Genomic DNA, 19814 nt, shown 5'->3' with positions numbered 1-19814 from the left:
GTTCTTGGATTAACTGGCTCTCTTGTTAGCATTAGTGTTTCAATTATTTTTCCTTGTGCTTTTTATACCAAGATATATTGGTCTCAAATATCAAAACCATTTTTAGTTCTTAATGTATCCTTAATTGTAATTGCTTCAGTATTAGGTGTATTGGGTACTATCTCATCCTCTAAATCACTTATGAATATAGTCATAAAGAAGTCACTCAGTGTAAGTTAATGTAAATCTGTAAAGAGGAAGAGGACATCAAGTTCCGCCTTATTCATATGTTGTTACATTTGTAGTTTTCCTCTCTTCAAATATAGTTGAGTTGGGAACTTTTGCTTATGAAGTGGGCTTACCAAGTTATGAAATGAAACCGAACATCATATGATTTTTGGGCTGCTTTGTTGTATATTTTCACTTGCTTATCGCATTTCTTGGCCGGTATGAGGGACTTAGGGATGCACATGGTATGGTTTAGCTTGGTTTTTAACTAAACCACAACCGAAATTGATGATCTCGGTTTTAGTCACCGTTGGAAATCAAGTCTAACCAAGACTATATCTGGAATATGAACAATAGAGAATTTGCATTAGTTTACGTATTTGAGAAGTTTTGATTCTTGTAGAAGATCGTTTGGTTTAAGAAGTATTTGTGTCTGCTCTTTCTTCAGGTTGTACCTTAAAATCCATAACGTTTTCCTGTACGTCCATAGATAGAAGCACATCTCCCATTCTCAACCGTTCAGAGTTAATTGTCGTCTGGTACGCAACATCTATTGATGGTAAAGGATCTCTTGCTAATAATTGTTCACGTAGTGACCCATACACACTATCTAAACCAATCAAAAAATAATGAAGATAATCTTCTTCTCTCAAAGTAGTCACCTGACTTGCAATTTCACAGGTGCAATGATCACACTTGCATTGTGGTATTTTCATATATGTCACCAGGTCACCTCACAGCTTGTTTAATCTTCCAAAATAAACAGCTATACTTTCAGATTTACCTTGTTTACACTCACTCAAAGATAACTTTATTTGACAGATTCTTGTACCACTTACCACACAAAATCGTTTCCGCAAGTGTGTCCAGAGAAGAGCAGCATCATCATAATCTCCCAGTGTCGATTGTATGGAAGAATCCAGGGTGTTGTTAATCCAGGAAACAATGGTTGATTGAACCGCAATCTATTCCTCCAAATGTTCGGGATCTGTAGGTTCTTTTATTGTGCTGTCAACAAAACAAAACTTTCGTTTGGCTATTAATGATCTTCTAATGGATTTAGCACATTCATCATAGTTAGTTCCTCTTAACACAATCGGGGTAATAAGAATACCAGGACCATCACCCGATCCTAGATGATACACCGGATTTTTCCTCGATGAATCATGCTCCGGTTGTTTTCCTTTTTCTCCGTCTTTTGATGTTTCTTCTACCATTTTGTTTGATGAAAAAAAATTGATTTTAGGGTTTTAGGGTTTTAACCAGGCTCGATGCCATGTTAAATTCACGATAAGTTCTGCCTTTCTCATTAGATATTCGAGATATTTATACATCAATATGACTTGGTCAACACGACACAAGACTTGCAGAATACGAGAACTCTTCCTAATATAACTCGTAACAAACTTAAAATAGAGTCTTTTTCCTAATAGTGATGTTTGTCCAATAGACAGGCATATAGCATTGTCAACCTGATTTAAAAGAGTTCGAGACCAAATGTTTTGAAAGTGCCATGCAGCCTTCCATGTTTAGCCAATTTGTCAGCTGCTGATTTATTTCTATACTGAATAGTGTGCTTTGGAAGCAATTGAAGCCTTTTGAGCTCATCCTAGCTTAAGTCCATAGGGAGTTTGGTACCCTCTTTCACTCTAAAGTATTCATGTTGATAATTCCTTGGGTTCTTTTCCCTTGGTGCTAAAAATAATAATCTCATTCTATGTCTGGACCTTGTCCTTCTCTATGTCTAACTTTGCGTTGTTAACCTATTTTTGTTGGATAACTCTTCACCCAAATATCTTTTCCTGAAACCTTGAATACCGGAGCCCCTTACGAGGCACAAATAGCTCCATTTGAGAGGTTGCGATGATGGAGAAGCTGACACAAATTGCTTCTGTGTTAGATTTGAGAGTAACACCAAGACCAACAACAATAGAGTGAGGTAAGAGTGAACCATCTACCCTCTCTTTTTTTCCTCTACTATTTTGTTTTATTCTTTTGCTTAGGTTTCATGGTTTCTCTGATCAAGTTGACAAAAACAAATGAATCTTCTAGTATTAGAATTAAGTAATCATCTTGACAAGGAGCTAGATTTTCTTTGCTGCTGGGTGGCTTTTGCATCTTTAGATTCCAATATAACTCCCTATTGAAATATTCTGGATGTGAATATATCTGTCCATTATTACCACTGTGTTATCAAACCTTGTCATTACAATTTTGTGAAATGAGTTTCCTATTGATCATCAATGTCATCCTTATTTCATTGTCCACGAATTATTAACCATTTCAATCTGACTTTACATATGGAAACAACGCAACTGACCGATTTGCTTTACTTGAGTTCTTCAAGCGATTTACCGTAAATCATGAAAAAAGGTACTCATTGTTTGTTTGAAATGAAATGTCAACAAGGAACATTTTTAAATTAAGTTAAACAATCTTCCTCGTCTGATAGCTATAATCAAGTGGTATACATGGATTTATATTTTACAGATGTTATTGAATTTCTTTGTATCATCTTACAGCAAGTCTTTCCCTGTAAAAAAAAAAAAAAGGAAAAATCTAGCCAACTATCATGTGGTATACATGGATTTATATTTTGCAGACGTTCTCAAAACTAATTTTTCTATAATATTGATCAATTATAATACCCGTTATGCATCTTACTTTCATGTGGAGGGGCGCACTAAGAGCATCTACAATAATGAGGAGTTGCCATGTTAACTCATTTTACTCGATCATGGAATGACCTATATTTGGGGGTTTTACTTACCTATGACAACTTGAATCTCATCACATGCACAAAAGAAGCGCAATTAGTCACTAGGTTTTTACTAAGTTAAATCTTTAATTTTGTCTGGTTGAGAAGATAAGCGGTATTCATTTTCTGATAAATTTTCCTTTGCATGAACAACAGCATAGGACGGGCTGTGTTATTGGCTGTTTAAGGAAAATGCAGAACTGATGTTTGCCTGTTGTACTTGAAAAGTACCAGCGATTTGCAGGTGCTAAATCTATGCCAACTGATATGAAGTTCATTGAGAACTATGACACTTCACGTCTAATCTCTACGGTATCATCGACCACTATGTTTCTCATAATCGTTGTTTGGTTTCCCAAGAAGAGAGTGTGCAACAAAAGCGGATCATTTCCATTTAGCAATGTAACCCATACTACCATACTGGAACGTGTATGCTATGTAGGGGAGGCCAATATTTGCTTTTTACGATTTATATGATAGTTGTTGGCGGTTTTGGGAACAATGCGGCTCTTTTAGCAAAGACGCTGGTGTTTGATTCAGAAGCGGGCATTGATGGGACAAACACCAGCGCTTCTGGCTCCAACGCCAGCAATTAAGGCACGCACGCCCGGCCTACCATCGCGCGCACATGTTCTTCCAACTCAATGAACAAACCAACAAATTTGTTGGTTTATTCATCCAGATCAAAATGAACAAACTTCATGTTTGTTGAGCCCATAGGAACTGCTCTTAGAAATTTAGCTTTATTTTTTAATGGCTTGAGTTTGTTGTACAAAGTACATACCTCTTTCTGGATAAACGGTATGAGCGAACTCCGAAAATGTGCCAAGATCGATGGCAAATCAGTTATACAAATGGCACCGAGAGAGTTTTGATAGGAAACATAATTGTATACTCTAAATCTTCAACTTGTTCGGCATGTTAGTTTATTTTTGTAGCATCATTTTATGTTCGTGTTCAATTTCAGAAGTGATAGATGTTTAAGTTCATCATTCTGTAACTTTGGATTCTCTATTGTGTAGGCATTTGTGTGAATGGCCTAGTAACTAATTCATCGGTTTTGAACCATGCTACAGCTGTTACATTACATTGATGAGTTTTTGCTGCCATCATATGTTGATAGAAGTGTAGGGCCGGGCCTGATAGGTAAGCAGGGAAAGCCTCACTTGCAGGCAACAATGTCCTAGAAGCAACAAAAAGCCCAGTTTTGATGGGGGTTTTAATTAAAAAAAAAAAACAGATGGACTAGCTTATTACTTATATAATTTTGAAGGCCGGAAAAGACTTACATATATAGTTTAAGTTTGATGGAAATGTTTTTCATTTCTTTCTCCCATCTTCTCTTTATCCTTTCCCCTCATTTTTCTTCCCCTCCACGAACCATCATAAACCGGTCTACAAATACCCACCACCAGCAAACTATTTAAAATAGATTTTTATTTTTATTTGAAAGCAAATTAATATTTTATTGCCACGTTAATTATCTTTCATTCACCCATAAACATTAAATTTGTCCCATTATCACTTTTTGTTACCCAACTTTTTCATTTTAACTTTTAGTTAGTTATTATAGGACAGTAGTCTATTTGTAAATCAGAATTACACGCTAACAAAAGTTTCGTCGCGGCCTTCGGCCGCTTCGTATATTAGTGGCACTAACCTTATATACCAAAGATAATATCCTTGATATCCCTATATAAGGGCAAAAAAAATATCGTTCGCTTCGGGGCAAATTTTATCTAGGAACGGCCCTGAGAAATGTCAGTTACTCTTCAGGGGTATTCTAATATTTGGGACGAAAGAAATACACACTTGCTGCAGTGTTGGGGCAAGATAAACACAAAATTGGTCAATTAATCCAATAATGAAAATTCTTGGATGAAAAAAACATGTAAATTTTGATATTGTTTAAATGGACGAAAATGTAAAAATAGGTAGGATGTAAACAGTTTCATCCTACCAATTTTTAAATAATATTTCTTATTTTTAATTTATATCAGGATGCATCCGGTTTCATCCTCGCTATTTTTTAGGTTTAGGTCGGGATGAATCCAGTTTCATTCTTGCTATTTTTTTTTGTGTCTATTTCACCCATACTAATTTTTATTCGTCCACTAAAATCATATTTTAAAAATATTTGGCCAAATGATCCATTTTCTGCAAGATAAACGGGTCGGATCGGTCAAGCAATTCTGGGGTGAGGACTCATCATCCAATAAGGCGCCTGCGACAGCCTCAATCAGGGTTTGGCAGCTATCAAGTTGGTAGGCCGAGGCTTTCAAAAGTTTGAATGTGAGGGTTGTTGTGTGGACTACACAATGTGCTCCTGCTTGTTTGAATCCATCATGAATATTATATCTTGTTGTCCATGACTGCTCCCGAGTCCCGTGACTCTTCCACCATGCCAGTGATGCCACTACTTCTCCCCATGAATCAAAGAAATGAACCATAGCTAGAATCTAAAAAGACTAATATCGGTTGAAATTTTATCGACGTCATTCATCCAAAGACTTACACGTGTCAAGTGAATTAACGGTGTGTACAAAATTTGTTCATGTGGACTTGTACCAACCAGTTCACTTTCTCTACCTTTCAAATATGGACTTCATTGTTCTCGCTCTATATATAATACCACCTCGAGCCATATTACTTCACCACCAAATCCAACTTGCTCATCATTTTATCTATCACATCACATCAGGAGCCTCGCATTCTTTCATTTGCTCTTGCTTGAAGAAAAATTCAGAAGTTGGGTATTATCACATTTTCAAAATATAATGGCTGTTTCAGCATCATCTGTTTACCACTCTATCTTGTCAAACAATGTCAACTGTGTTCAAATCCAAACACGAAGAAACGCTAGTTTCAGAGTTTGCTGCATGGCCGAGGATAATAAGCAAGCTCCAATTTCAACTCCTACTTCTCCACCACCACGTGCTGCACCTTAGGTTTGTTAATTACATCGATTTTATTGGTTTATCCTTAATTTGGTGATTATTAATTATTAATCTAGCTAACCAATTACATCTTTTGTAATGGTGCAGATGAGTACTAAGTTTACAGATTTATTAGCATTCAGTGGGCCGGCACCTGAGAGAATTAACGGTAGACTTGCCATGATTGGGTTTGTCACTGCTATAGGAGTAGAACTTGCCAAAGGTACTGATGTCGCAGCACAGTTGGGGGATGGAGGACTCTGTTGGAACAAAGGAGAATATTTGGTTTCTCTATTTATGATTGGCTTACACTGCAAGAAAATATTCTCTAGATATGTTGCTATCTATACGAATATGTGGCATGTATAGGATATATATATACACGTCTTGTAAAACCTCCATTGATAACAAGAAACCCTAATCATTCTTCTCCCGTGGACGTAGGCTATAGCCGAACCACGTTAAACTGTGTTTCTTCTTTAATCTGTTTAGTTAACAACACATACCCTGCATCACACATTGTTTAACTGCATAACATCTTATGCAGATCCAATATTGACTGCATAACATCTTATGCATACTTCATAACATCTTATGCATAACAACATGGTATCAGGGGATCGTTAACGATCCTGGCCGTTTCTCTGTAATCAAGTTTCGTTTCTCTGTGTGTTTACTATGGCACAATCAGATCATAATACTAGTTTGCGTTTAACCTCTGTCTTGCTGAACGATGTCAATTATGTCAGCTAGTCTAGGGCTGCTGCTCTTGCTCTTGGGGGTAAAAGAAAATCTGGGTATATTGGTGAGAATAGTACTTGTCCAGATGCTAAAGATCCAAAGTATGAAGATTGGATTGCTGATGATCAACTGGTTCGCACGTGGCTGCTCCAGTCGATGAAACCACATATTTCTGAAATTTTCTCGTTTTCAGAGTCTGCAAAGGATTTGTGGAAGTCTGTTGCTAGTCTGTATGGCTTACGGAATAATGTTGCTCGGGTGTTTGAGCTGAAACGTGAGATTGCTGAGGCTGCACAAGGTACGAAAAGTTTTACTGAGCATTTTGGTTATTTAAAAAAGAAGTGGGATGAACTGGATACATATCGTCCTCATACAACTGATGCCAAAATTCTCTTGAAGAGGGTTGAGGAGGACAAAATTTTCGATGTGCTCAGTAGCCTCACATCAGAGTATGAATCTCTTAGAAGCACTATTCTCATGAGTGTTGAATTTCCAAGTTTGTCTAGTGTCTGTGCGACTGTGCAACGTAAAGAGACACGTAAGAAAGTTATGAATCCTGTTTCTAAAAGCATTGTAGACCTGGATGCTGCTGAATCCAGTGCTCTTCTGAGCTCCAGAGATGATAAACGCAGAGCCATGGACAAGAATTTTCGTGCTAAGGGTAAGAGAGAAGTTTTTCATTGTGATCATTGTAATAAAACTGGTCACACCAAGGATCGTTGTTGGGATATTTATCCTCATCTTAATGCTAATTTTGACAAAAATAAGCTTTCTCGAGCTGCTGTAGCTGATAATTCATCCTTTACATAGACCAGTTGAAGGATTTCTTTCACCAGTTGGGTAATAAGAATGAGCGCAAGGCCAACCATACTTCAGGTAACCTGCTAGCCTTTCTTACTACGCCTGTTTCCAACCGCCATTTGGATTATTGATTCAGGAGCTACAGATCATATGGCAAATGATCCTTCGTGTTCATGCATTTATTCGCAGCTCTCATAAAAATGTGTCTGTTGCTAATGGCTCTACTGCTCCTGTGATGGGCAGTGGGAAAGTGCATTTTTTTCCAGATTGTCCGCCATCTAATGCACTTGTTGTTCCCTCGTTTCCTACTCAGTTGTTATCTGTTGGTCAAATCACTAATTCTCTGAATTGTGATGTTACATTTACCCCTACCTCGGTCATCTTTCAGGATCGAAAGACGAAGAAGACGATTGGTAGAGGCATCTTTTCTCATGGATTGTACCTGTTACGCTCTAGTGACATGGCATGTCTCACTCAAAGATCAACTCCGCAGTTCTTTATCATCAAAGACTTGGACATCCTTCCAGTCGTGTTTTGTCTAGGATTTTTCCCACATTTTCTGTTCAGTCTCAAGTCTGTGATGTTTGTCAGTTTTCTAAACAATCTCGTTTTCCATTTCCTAACTCTGTGACTCGAGCTACAATGCCTTTTGAATTAATTCATTCTGATTTATGGGGTCCTGCTCCAATTGATGCTTATGATGGGTATAAATATTTTGTTATCTTTATAGATGATTGGTCACGTGCTACATGGATCTATTTACTCAAATCCAAAACTGAAGTTTCATCTGTATTTGCGGATTTTCATTGTATGATACGCAACCAATTTGATGCACAGGTTAAAATTTTTAGATCAGATAATGGCACTGAGTTTGTCAAAGGCCCTCTTCCAGGTTATTTGCGTAGTCATGGTATTATCCATCAAACTAGCTGTGTTGGTACTTCACAGCAAAATGGTGTTGCTGAAAGGAAACTTCGTCATATTCTGGAAACAACCCGTGCTCTTATGATTCAGATGCATGTTCCAAAGAAATTTGGTCTCATGGTTCTCTGACGGCCACTTACTTGATCAATGTCTCCTAGTCGTGTGCTTGAGTTCAAATCTCCATTAGAGGTTTTAAAACATCATCAGCCTGGCATTTCTCATCAGAGTTTTCGGTTGTGTTTGTTATGTACATTTACAGGCTAAGCATCGTGATAAACTGGATTCACGGGCAACTAAGTGTGTGTTCTTTGGTTACTCATCTACAAAGAAAGGATATTTTTATCATCCACCCACTAGAAAGCTACAGATTTCTCGTGATGTTGTGTTTGATGAAACAGTGGCTTATTTTCAGTGTGATTCTGGCAGTCGGTCTCAGGGGGAGTGTTATACAGATTTGGCACCACTTCCAGTTATTAATGAGATACCTACTGCAACAGATTCCCACAGAGATAATGGTGATGGGGTAGAGTTGGTGGACGTACCTAATGCAGTGTTGGATGTGCATAATGAAGCAGTTCATGAAGAAGCTTCAGACAATAATGTTAGTGTTACTGATGATAATACAGGACTACAAGATGTGCCGCATCAAGTTCCAGAAACTGAGGTTATGGTTCCACAAGATCATCAACCAGTGGTACCAATTGTCAGAACCTCAAGTCGTGAGAAGAAGGCTCCAGAGAAATACAAAGATTTCTTTACATATCATTCCGCTGCGTATCCTATACAAGCACATTTAACTTATGATCATGTAGGTTCTTCACACTCTGCATTTCTAAGTGCTATATCCAGTCATCAAGAACCTAAAAACTACAATGAAGCAAAGTCTAATCCAAAATGGAGGGCACCAATGGAGAATGAGTTACGTGCCTTAGATGTAAATAATACATACAGTATTGTCAAGTTGCCTCCCGGGAAGAAGACTGTTGGATGTAGATGGGTGTACAAAATTAAATACAGAAGTGATGGAACTGTTGAGCGTTATAAGGCAAGATTAGTGGCAAGAGGTTTTACTCAGAGATATGGAGAAGACTACACAGAAACCTTTGCACCAGTTGCAAAGATGAATATTTCGTGTTCTTATGTCTCTTGCAGTTAATAAAGATTGGAAATTGTTTCAAATGGATGTGAAGAATGCATTCTTACAAGGTGATCTAGAAGAAGAGGTGTATATGAGTATACCACCTGGACCCTCGAGAAGGAGAGAGCAATATGGTTTGCAAGCTTAAGAAGGCAATATATGGTTTAAAGCAATCACCACGTGCATGGTATGCAAAGCTAAGTTCAGTACTCATCCAGAATAAGTTCAAAAGGAGCTCTGCCGATTCTTCCTTGTTTATTAAAAGAAGTAATCTTGGTACAACTATAGTTCTAGTGTATGTTGATGACCTTGTGATTACAGGAGACAATCAACAAGAAATTAGAAATCTTAAAGCAATGCTTCATTCCAGATTTGACATCAAGGATTTAGGAATACTGAAGTATTTCCTGGGATTAGAAGTTGCTTACTCAAAGAAGGGTATTTTTCTGAATCAAAGAAAATATGTGTTGGACCTGCTGAAGGCTACAGGAAAAATGGGAGTAAAGCCTTGTGATACTCCTACAGAAATGGCAACAAACTTGATAATGATGGTGATGTGTTAAGTGATATTGGGTCATATCAAAGGTTAGTAGGCAAGTTAATTTATCTCACTGTTACCAGACCTGACATAGCACATGCAGTAAGCTTAGTCAGTCGTTATATGCATACACCTCGTGTTAAACATCTAAATGCAGTAACTAGGATTCTACAGTATTTAAAAGGATCACCAGGAAGAGGAGTTTTGATGACAAAGAATGAAGCCTATTCAATTTCTAGCTACTGTATAACAGCATATTCAGATTGATTATTATGCTGGATGTCCAGTTGATCGTAAATCAACAACAGGGTACTGCATATTCTTTGGTGGTAATCTGGTTACATGGAGAAGCAAGAAACAAAATGTTGTTTCTCGATCAAGTGCTGAAGCAGAATACAGAGCCATGGCTTCAACAACTTGTGAGATTGTTTGGCTGCGAGCATTACTTAAAGATTTGGGTTTTCTGTCACCTCAGCCAGCTAAGATGTTTTGTGACAATCAAGCAGCGATACAAATCGCATCAAATCCCACCTTTCATGAGCGTACAAAGCACATAGAAGTGGATTGTCATTTTGTTAGAGAGAAGGTATTGGCCAAAGTAATATGCACTCCCTTCGTTCGTAGTCATCAACAACTGGCAGATGTTTTTACTAAGGGTTTACCTGTCAAGCAATTCAATGGAATTCTATCCAAGTTGGGCTCCATTGATATCTTCGCACCAACTTGAGGGGGAGTGTTGGAACAAAGGAGAATATTTGGTTTCTCTATTTATGATTGGCTTACACTGCAAGAAAATATTCTCTAGATATGTTGTTATCTATACGAATATGTGGCATGTATAGGATATATATATACACGTCTTGTAAAACCTCCATTGATAACAAGAAACCCTAATCATTCTTCTCCCGTGGACGTAGGCTATAGCCGAACCACGTTAAACTGTGTTTCTTCTTTAATCTGTTTAGTTAACAACACATACCCTGCATCACACATTGTTTAACTGCATAACATCTTATGCAGATCCAATATTGACTGCATAACATCTTATGCATACTGCATAACATCTTATGCATAACAACAGACTCCCATGGTTTCTATATACATGTGTTCTACTATCTGTGGCCTCAATCGTCCCGTTGGCTCAAGGCGTGAATGTCGAGTCGAAATCAGATGGTATAATGTCCTCCACTGCTGAGATGTGGAACGGCAGAGCCGCAATGCTCGGTTTGGTTGCCTTGGTGCTCACTGAAGTTACCAAGGGAGGATCTCTTATATAATTTACATGATTTTGATCTTTTTCAAGTACTCATTCTTGGTGTTTTGGAAGGTTAATATTTACAAGGCCGTTGTAAATGTTGTTGATCATTATATGGAGGGAAAATCCACTTGTAAAACATTGCCCTCAAATACCATATGATATGAGATCCAAAATGAGGTGGGGCTACGATGTGGTCGGGCCACATCTTAGAAATATGTGGTCCCCTTCTTTTTCTGCCACCTCTTGGAAATCTTTAGTTGTTTGCTTTTTAGGGAATTTGGAGAGGACTAGTTTTTAGGAGAAAAATAATTTTCATGTTTTTTTTGGAGAAAAAATAGGATATTTTTAGTTAAAACTAATTTTCCATTACCTGTAAATAAAAAAAAAGGGTTACATACTTAGACGATGTGACCGGACGGCATCGTGGCGCCAGGATGTCATGTCTCAAAAGACAAGTCAGTTAATCATTCCCAGCACCAAGTGAAATTGGGCGGCCAAGTATTACCGTGGATATAAGTAAATCAAAATGGTAAAAAAAGGACCCTCACCCTTCATTATAAACCCTAGTTAGTAAGTTCGCGAATCATTCGCGAATTTTTCCGTATCACGAATTTTACCGTCTTATTCGCATACGTTTGCAACTCCGAACCCAAGTCGCGTATTATGTGGCATTCCCGGATTATTCGCGAATCGTTCACGAATTTTACGTATCCCGAATGATACGTCCGCTTAATTCGCCATAAATTCTTTAGCTTTTACTTTTCAAAGACTCCACTTTTTGGGATTTACTGCCTCCCGAACATACACGACCGGATATTAGACGTGTTGTAATTTTTATGAAACAAAAACGACTGAAGAGATTTGAAGGTGAATGTGAGAGAGATCTCAAACTCACTAACCAAGCATCTAAACCACCATACGGCGTCCTTTTGGATAAGTAATGTTGTATATATTATTAATATCATCATATTGAGTTTATTTTTTCCTTAAATAACTCACACATATGCATAAAAATTGGTCTATGACCTTATAAATACAAATTATTTGTTATATATAGATACCGAATTTTCAGAACCGAACTCACATTTATAAATCGAATTATACACATACGTATGCTGTTCCGAATTAATGACGAATCACGTCCCGTTGACCGAATTTTGGACCGAATCTGGATTTTACAAAACCGTATAATACTCGTACGTTTGCCGTTCCGTACGTTTGCCGAATCCCGAATTGCTAACTAGGTTATAAACTACTCAATCAAGATTAAAAAAAAAAGCAGCAGCAGTAAAAGTTTTGTTGTCTTCTTTCTTTCCACGTGGCAGCTTCTTCCCTTTAATATCCAAAACCCATTAAGATATCAAATATCTTCCCACTTCGTTCAAACCACCGGTCCTCAGCTGAAACTCTAGAGAGAGAAAGAGAGAGCTTGAAAACGAAGAGGTTTTCTAAGATTCTAAATCTAAGAATCAGAACCATTTCATTTTATACCTACAGTTTTCAATCTTAGTGTTTAGATTCAGTTTTTTCAGAGAATGGTTGAAATTGAATAGATCTAAGACAGTAAGCATGTTGTTGTTACTAACTAAGGCAATAGCAGTAAAGAAGAGGAAGAAGAAGAAGAACGAAAAAGAGAAGAATAGGGTTTATTCATCACTTGGTATGGGCGGAATCGGTAAAAAACACCTTAAATCTCTTTCGGGCAATATAGCAGACAAATAAGTTGCCTTTATTTGTGACGGATATTGTCGTTCAATGTTGGCAAATCAAGTGGTGCTGGAACTTGCTCTGACCTTATTGATTTTGTAAGTCACCACTTATGCGGTTGAAGCAGTAGAGGTCATTCGCCAAACATAAATTAGAAGCAGAAGCAAATTATCTGGGTGTTGCTAAAACAGTCTCGGCAGTTCAACTGGACAGACCATTGAGATAAACAAGCTCGAGAGGATAAGGAATGGCTGTGGGTAAAACTCAGGTGAACATACTTGACAGAACCTGCAATTTTATCCTTCTTTCATTGTCGGCATGTGATGTAATTAACCACAGAATTAACCATCTCTTTAAATTATGTTTGCTTGTTCCGTGTGGCATATAGTCTCTTTGTGTGCTGAATGACAAGTTCATTGTTTTATCTAATTCAGGATATTTCGCACTAGATGGAATACTTGGGAACACGGAAGCTAAATGGAGAAAACGTCATCGTACACCCCACGATACAAGTGTCTTGCAGATAAACCCAACACGTTAACTGACAGGGAGTGGCAGTAACTTGTGAAATTTTGGATATGGAAGAGCATCAGGTAAAAAAATTCAAAGCTCTGTCATGTTCACCCTGTAATTTCTTCTTTACATTCATGTCTAGTTAATTCTGAATTGTGTATTTGTAATGTACTCTCGGATCGCATTATCAGGAGTAGAAACCACCAAAAAGCCAAGCTCTCAAATGGCTAGGAAAAACGTCCATCGCTGCGGAGCTGAAACGGTTAGTACATGCATATGTTGGTCTTTTAATCACTTCTCATTCCTGCTATTCCTAGTATTGGATTCTACTATTCATGGTTGCAATATTTATCATATTTGTCTGTGTAAAACATTACAAAACTTGTCAAGAATGGGAACCCTGTCTGCTAGTAGACATTGGATAGTGCTACACCATGTTTTACGGCTGTAAAAAGTTTGCTGCGTAACTTTCATTCTTTCACATTAACTTGTATATATAGTACCGACTACTCAACTTAAATGCTTAGTTTTAACCTGCCAAGTTGAGTGTTATATATGTACTACAAGTAGTGTACTCTCTGATTTTTTAGTTCTTCTTCCTATATGCAGACTCATGAAATAAATTAGGATGCTTTGAGCTGTCTAAAAGCGAAAGTAAGAGATATGAGACATCTTGTATGCCTAGCTGGTAAGCAAACAAGAATTTTTGGTAACACCACTAGCTCCAAATATACATATTGGTCCTTAGAAGCACCAACTGCATTGATGTTTCACAATTAGCTTGATATCTGTGAACTTTTCAGAAAACAAAAATGTATGTTTAACTTGAGGCATCTTATATACGGTAGTAGTGTTATTTTAAGGGAACAGTTGAAATGCGAGGTAGTAGATGGACAATTAAGGTGCCTTACTGCCTGTACGCATTAAAGGATATTGTCATACTGGTGAGGGAAATGTCAGATTAGTTGGCTTCTTCTCCAAAATTATCTCTCTGAGACCACAAATAAATGACCTCATTATCTAAAGTGAAATACTGCTGACTCCACATTAAGAAGAGCTACGGGTGTCATGTTCTCCTTTCCTGCCAAAGAGAAGAAAGATATTTGCAGCATATTCCATATTTAAGATCTAGAAACCTGTTGCAACTTGAATTTCATTGAACATCCACCGTCTTTAACCTTTTTTTTCTCTCTCCCCCTCTTTTTTCATTTAATCTGTTTGCTAATTAAACAGATTAGTAATTATCTCTTCCTCTGTTTATACATTGTAATCTTAGTTCTTCGGTTATTCTTTCCATATTTGTATTGTTTTCTGTGGTTATTCTTTCCATATTTGTATTTTTTTCTGTGTAATGCACTTTTTTGATTATCTTGCTGTTACCGGAACTAGATTCAACTTGAACTTCAATAGCCAATTAAAGTGATCCTCCTGTGATATCTTGGGTGTTTGTTTTCTGTCAGAAACCTTCATACCCCGGGCTTCGCTATAATTCAAAGTACTACAAGTACAAGAACACTTAGCTAAGAGCCAAGCAGCATCTTGCAGGGATTTGCTGTGATTCTTTGATGCTGAAGGAAAAGCTCTTGCAGCATTGCAGTGGCAACACAACTCTTCCTGCTGAGTGACTGTAAAATTCTGATTTATGTTTGAAACAATGAAGAACAAAAGTTGTGGAAAATGTTTTTTCACGCCAGTGTGCAGTCTTCTAGTTGTGGGAATTGTCGGTCATTTTTCATGTCTGCTATATCCATATTACGAATTTACAGATGCGAATGAGCTAAAAATGGCAATGGATAATACTTTGTATTAGGAGTTCAGGGTTTCAAGCTTATATGCAACACAGTAAGAAAGAAAAAAAAAAAAAAAAAAGGATGGAAATTTTGTTAAATTTGAGCTGGTTTTTGGTTCTCAAAAGCTCATTTTATTTATTTATTTAGTATTTGATGGTGGTCAAGTTTATTTATTTAAAAAAGAAAGTTGAAACCTTTGTGTAATTTGAGAATGTGCATTTTTTTTCTAGCTAACTTATTCATTGGAGGACTGACATTGAGACCTCCATTTAGAGCATCCACAGTGGGCGAGTATAACCAAATTTATGGGATGAGATCCTAACACAGTGGGACGGAGTAAAGATCAAATTTGGACCAAAGATCAAATTCCAGACCAAATATGGTCGCGACCAAATCCCAAATTCTGATATAGTCGGGCGTAAATTTAAAGTACGTTTGATGCTGGGCGTAAATTTAAAGTACGTTTGTTAAAGGGCGTAAACCAAATTTACGTATGTTGGTGGGGCGGAATTTAAATTTACGTTTGTTGCGGGCGTAACATAAATTTACGCATGATGAGACGGACAGAAGAATTCCGCACGTTGACAGGCGGATACCAAAATTCCGTCTGTCTGGGGCGGACACCAAAATTCCGCCTCTCTGGGGCGGACACCAAAATTCCGCCCCTCTCAAACGGACATTTTTTTTACGCCTCATCAAAATTATGAAACATGAAATGAAAATTTTCGAACGTTAGAATGATAAATTTTTCGAACGTTGGCGTTGGAGATTGCGTAGCAGATTTTTGACCGTTGGTAAGATATTTATATCTTTCGAACGTTTGAAATTGAATGTTAATAACGGGTTTATTTTATACCTATATATACCAGATGAATTCCTTTGACATTTTCATATCATTCGTTTGTATTCGGCAACAAAAAAATAGTATCAGGAAGAAAAAATAGTTTTCCATATTTCAAATCATTTTGAAAATTTTCATCGAATCGTTTTTAATGTCAACACCACGAATAGCAAGAGGTCCAAATTTTACGACAATCGAAGATGTCACGATGTGTAAAATTCATTTATCAATATCTCAAGATCCCGGCGTTGGAGCCGATCAATCAGAGATTGCGTTGTGGACTCGTATCAAGGATGATATTGAAGCTCATTTACCGGATAAACCAGAGCGGTCTTGGAGTTCCTGGCAAAAACGATTTCAGGGAATAAGTAAAGAAGTGGCGTTGTTTTCGGCAAAACAGGCGGAAGTGGAAGGTGAATATCATACAGGATGGGGTCCGGAAATGACCGTGAGTATTCTCTCTGTTTTGAAACAATTATTTTCTAATATTGAGATGCCCATGAACCTAATTGTTTTTAAAAACATTAACAGCTCGAAGAAGTAAACAAACGGTTTAAGGAATGCAATCATGGAAGAAAATTTAGGCACGAAGAGTGCTACCCAATTGTCATAGAAAATATAAAATATAATCGTCGATCGACTTTTGTTTTTGATACGACGCACGAATAGCGTGAATACCGAGGAAGATGGCACTCAAGTCGAGTCTGGTAACGACACAGATAAAAGAGACATAGAGAATACATACCTTCGTCAGATGGGAAAAAAGCAGCTAAACGACTGAAGAAAACCGGGCGAGAGAAATCCACGAGCCAAGAGGAATTGATGGGAATAATTATTACACAGCAAGAAAATTTCAATTCTCATTACCGGGAACAATCAAGATTCAAGATGGAACAAAAAAAGGCCGAGTTTGCACAAAAACAAGCTGAGCATGCGGCTAAAATAGCCAAGGAGGTCGCAGACGATGAATTTCGCATCATGATGATGGATCTTTCCAAATTGGATCATGTACAAAAGGAGTACTTCGAACTTCGAAAGGCTTTAATAGTACGGGACAAAAGGAGCCAATTATAATCGTCAAAACGGGATAGTTCGAACCTTAAGTATTAAGTCTAATAATAAGTGATAATAGTTTTAGTAGTTTATTTACGTTTTAATATGTATTAATTTTGTCATTAGTCGTATTATTATGTAATATTTGGGATTTAATTTTATCTTCATTTAATTTAATCAACTTTAACTTATTTTGTAACATCTTACTTTAATTTACCAAGTGATGAGTATATGAAATAGAGTTAATACATTTCAATAAAATTATTCGTTAAAATAAAATCACATAATTTTTTCATATGGGAAACAACATTTAATTCCAATATTTTGTCCTCGTCTCCAACCTTTTAATTCCCATATTCTGCCCATATATGTTCGATTAAGTCATCGCGCAAGCGAATATGCCTATCTTTGCTGCGCATATGACGTCGGCGTTGCTCAGCTCTAATTTGGGAAAACTCCTCACTGTTGCCTCTTAATATATTAACCGGTGTCGGGTTGCTACGATGATCATAAACATGTGGCCATTCACCGGGTAGACGCTCATCCTCGACTATCATATTATGTAAGATAATACACGTTTTCATGATATAGGCAAGCACATCTGGATTCCACATTCTAGCAGGTTGTTTGATGATTCCAAACTGTTGTTGAAGTACACCAAATCCCCGCTCTACGTCTTTTCTTGCACCCTCTTGCATCGCTGAAAATATCTCTTTTTTCCTACCAAGCGGATGTTTAAACGCCATAATAATAGTAGCAATTTCTGGATATATTCCATCACCTAGATAATACGGCATGTCATAAGAATGACCGTTTACCACATAGTTCACCGGTGGTGCTTTTCCCGTGACCAGACTTCGAAAAACATATGAACGGTTCATCACATTAATATCGTTGTTAGAGCCTGGCATACCAAAAAATGCATGCCAAAACCATAGATCATACGACACCACCGCCTCCAACACGATACTTTCGCTCCCTTTATACGCGGTGTAAGCCCCTGATTCGGCAGAGGACATTTATCCCATTTCCAATGCATGCAATCTAGGCTACCTATCATCCCTGGAAATCCTCTATCTTTGTTTTGGTTGAGCAACAACTCAACATCACCAGCCGTAGGTTCACGCAAATATTCTTTCCCATACACATTGACAATCGACTTGCAGAACCTCCGAGTTGCTTCCAACACCGTGGTTTCGCCTATGCGTAAGTACTCGTCTATTGCATCTGCCGCACATCCATAAGCTAACATTCGCACCGCTGCAGTTACTTTTTGATGAGGGTTTAATCCTAAAACTCCACACGCATCGGGCCTTTGCACAAAATATCTGTCTTCGGCTGTAACACCTTCCACTATTCTGTTAAACAATTGTCGACGCATCCTGAATCTTCTGCGAAAAACATTAGGTGGTTGGTTTGGATACGGAGAAAAATAGTCGTTCCACAGAAGTTCAGCACCAGTCTCACGATCTCTTGGTATTTTGATACGAGTTTGAGGCCATTTAGAATTGGTAACAAGGACTCCCATACTAACGGCCATGTTATTTTGCATAATTGCTATTGAATCATCATCCGAGGAATAAAAACTACTATTAGAAGAAGAAGAAGAAGATGAAACAGAAGAACAATAGTGAGCGGTATTCTCATATGCTTCCATATTCTATCCGAATCAGAATAAGTGTGTGATTGTAAAAAGAGGTGTGTTGGTATTTATAGAGTGAGTGACGGAGATCACATGCTTCCATTTTCCATCAGGATTAATAAATAAAATAACATAAAGTATTTGACAAATTTTGTAAACTGTTTGTCAGTGAGGTGTTTGTCGTATTGAAATGACTAGTCGGTGAAATTTGATAAAGTATTGAAATACTACTCGCTGAAATTTGATTGCCTATTGAAATGACTACTCGCTGAAATTTGATTGCCTATTGAAATGACTACTCGCTGAAATTTGATTGCCTATTGAAATGACTACTCGCTGAAATTTGATAAAGGATTCAAATAACCACTCGCTGAAATTTGATAGAAATTTGATTGAGTATTGAAATGACTACTCACGACTACACATAACAAAGATAAATAACATAATAAATGTCTAGTATGACTACACATAACAAAGATAAATAACATAATAAATTCAAAGCTAAACCATATAAATAGTCATCACAGGCTAAACATTTCCCGTATCCGGAGGCCCGATCGCGGTGGGATAAAAGCCGTTCTCGGAATGGGCCTGACCGAGGACGTTGAAGATGATCCTTGACTCATAGAACTCCACACTTGTGGGGCAATGTGGGGGAAAAGGCGCCGAATCCAATGGAAGGTTGGATGGTGTGTGGCGTTCGGAAAAGAGACAGTTGATACTCCAATTCCGTGATCTTATTATTCTGGTTTCCTATAAGTTCATCTTTCGCTAATAGACACTCCATCCTATCTTTCGTTTCTCGTAATGTAAAATCTCGAAATTGTTTAGTAAAATCAGCATATTCTTGGAATAATGCATAACTATCGCCCTGTCATGAAAAAATGAGATAGATGAGATTTTTTTTTTTTTTGGAATAGCAATGTAAAGTTGAACGAACACTTACGGGCGATAATTGTTGTTGCGG

The 19814-nt window shown here is 37.5% G+C and overlaps 1 long non-coding RNA gene and 1 pseudogene across 1 annotated transcript; both read left to right on the top strand.

The window, feature by feature from the left end:
• Positions 1-5742: 5742 nt before the first annotated feature.
• LOC113280289 lies at positions 5743-11320 on the top strand (annotated as a pseudogene).
• Positions 11321-12694: 1374 nt separating this feature from the next.
• On the top strand, positions 12695-15462 carry LOC113283917. Its single transcript, XR_003327824.1, has 5 exons — positions 12695-13276; positions 13443-13601; positions 13713-13783; positions 14131-14209; positions 14982-15462. It is a non-coding gene; the product is annotated as an uncharacterized LOC113283917 (long non-coding RNA).
• The last annotated feature ends 4352 nt before the right edge of the window (positions 15463-19814 follow it).

This window comes from Papaver somniferum, chromosome 5 (genome assembly GCF_003573695.1).
Source record: "Papaver somniferum cultivar HN1 chromosome 5, ASM357369v1, whole genome shotgun sequence".
Taxonomy (NCBI): Eukaryota; Viridiplantae; Streptophyta; class Magnoliopsida; order Ranunculales; family Papaveraceae; genus Papaver; species Papaver somniferum.
The sequence above is the reverse complement of the archived record's forward strand: the minus strand, read 5'-3'. Positions and strand labels throughout refer to the sequence as shown.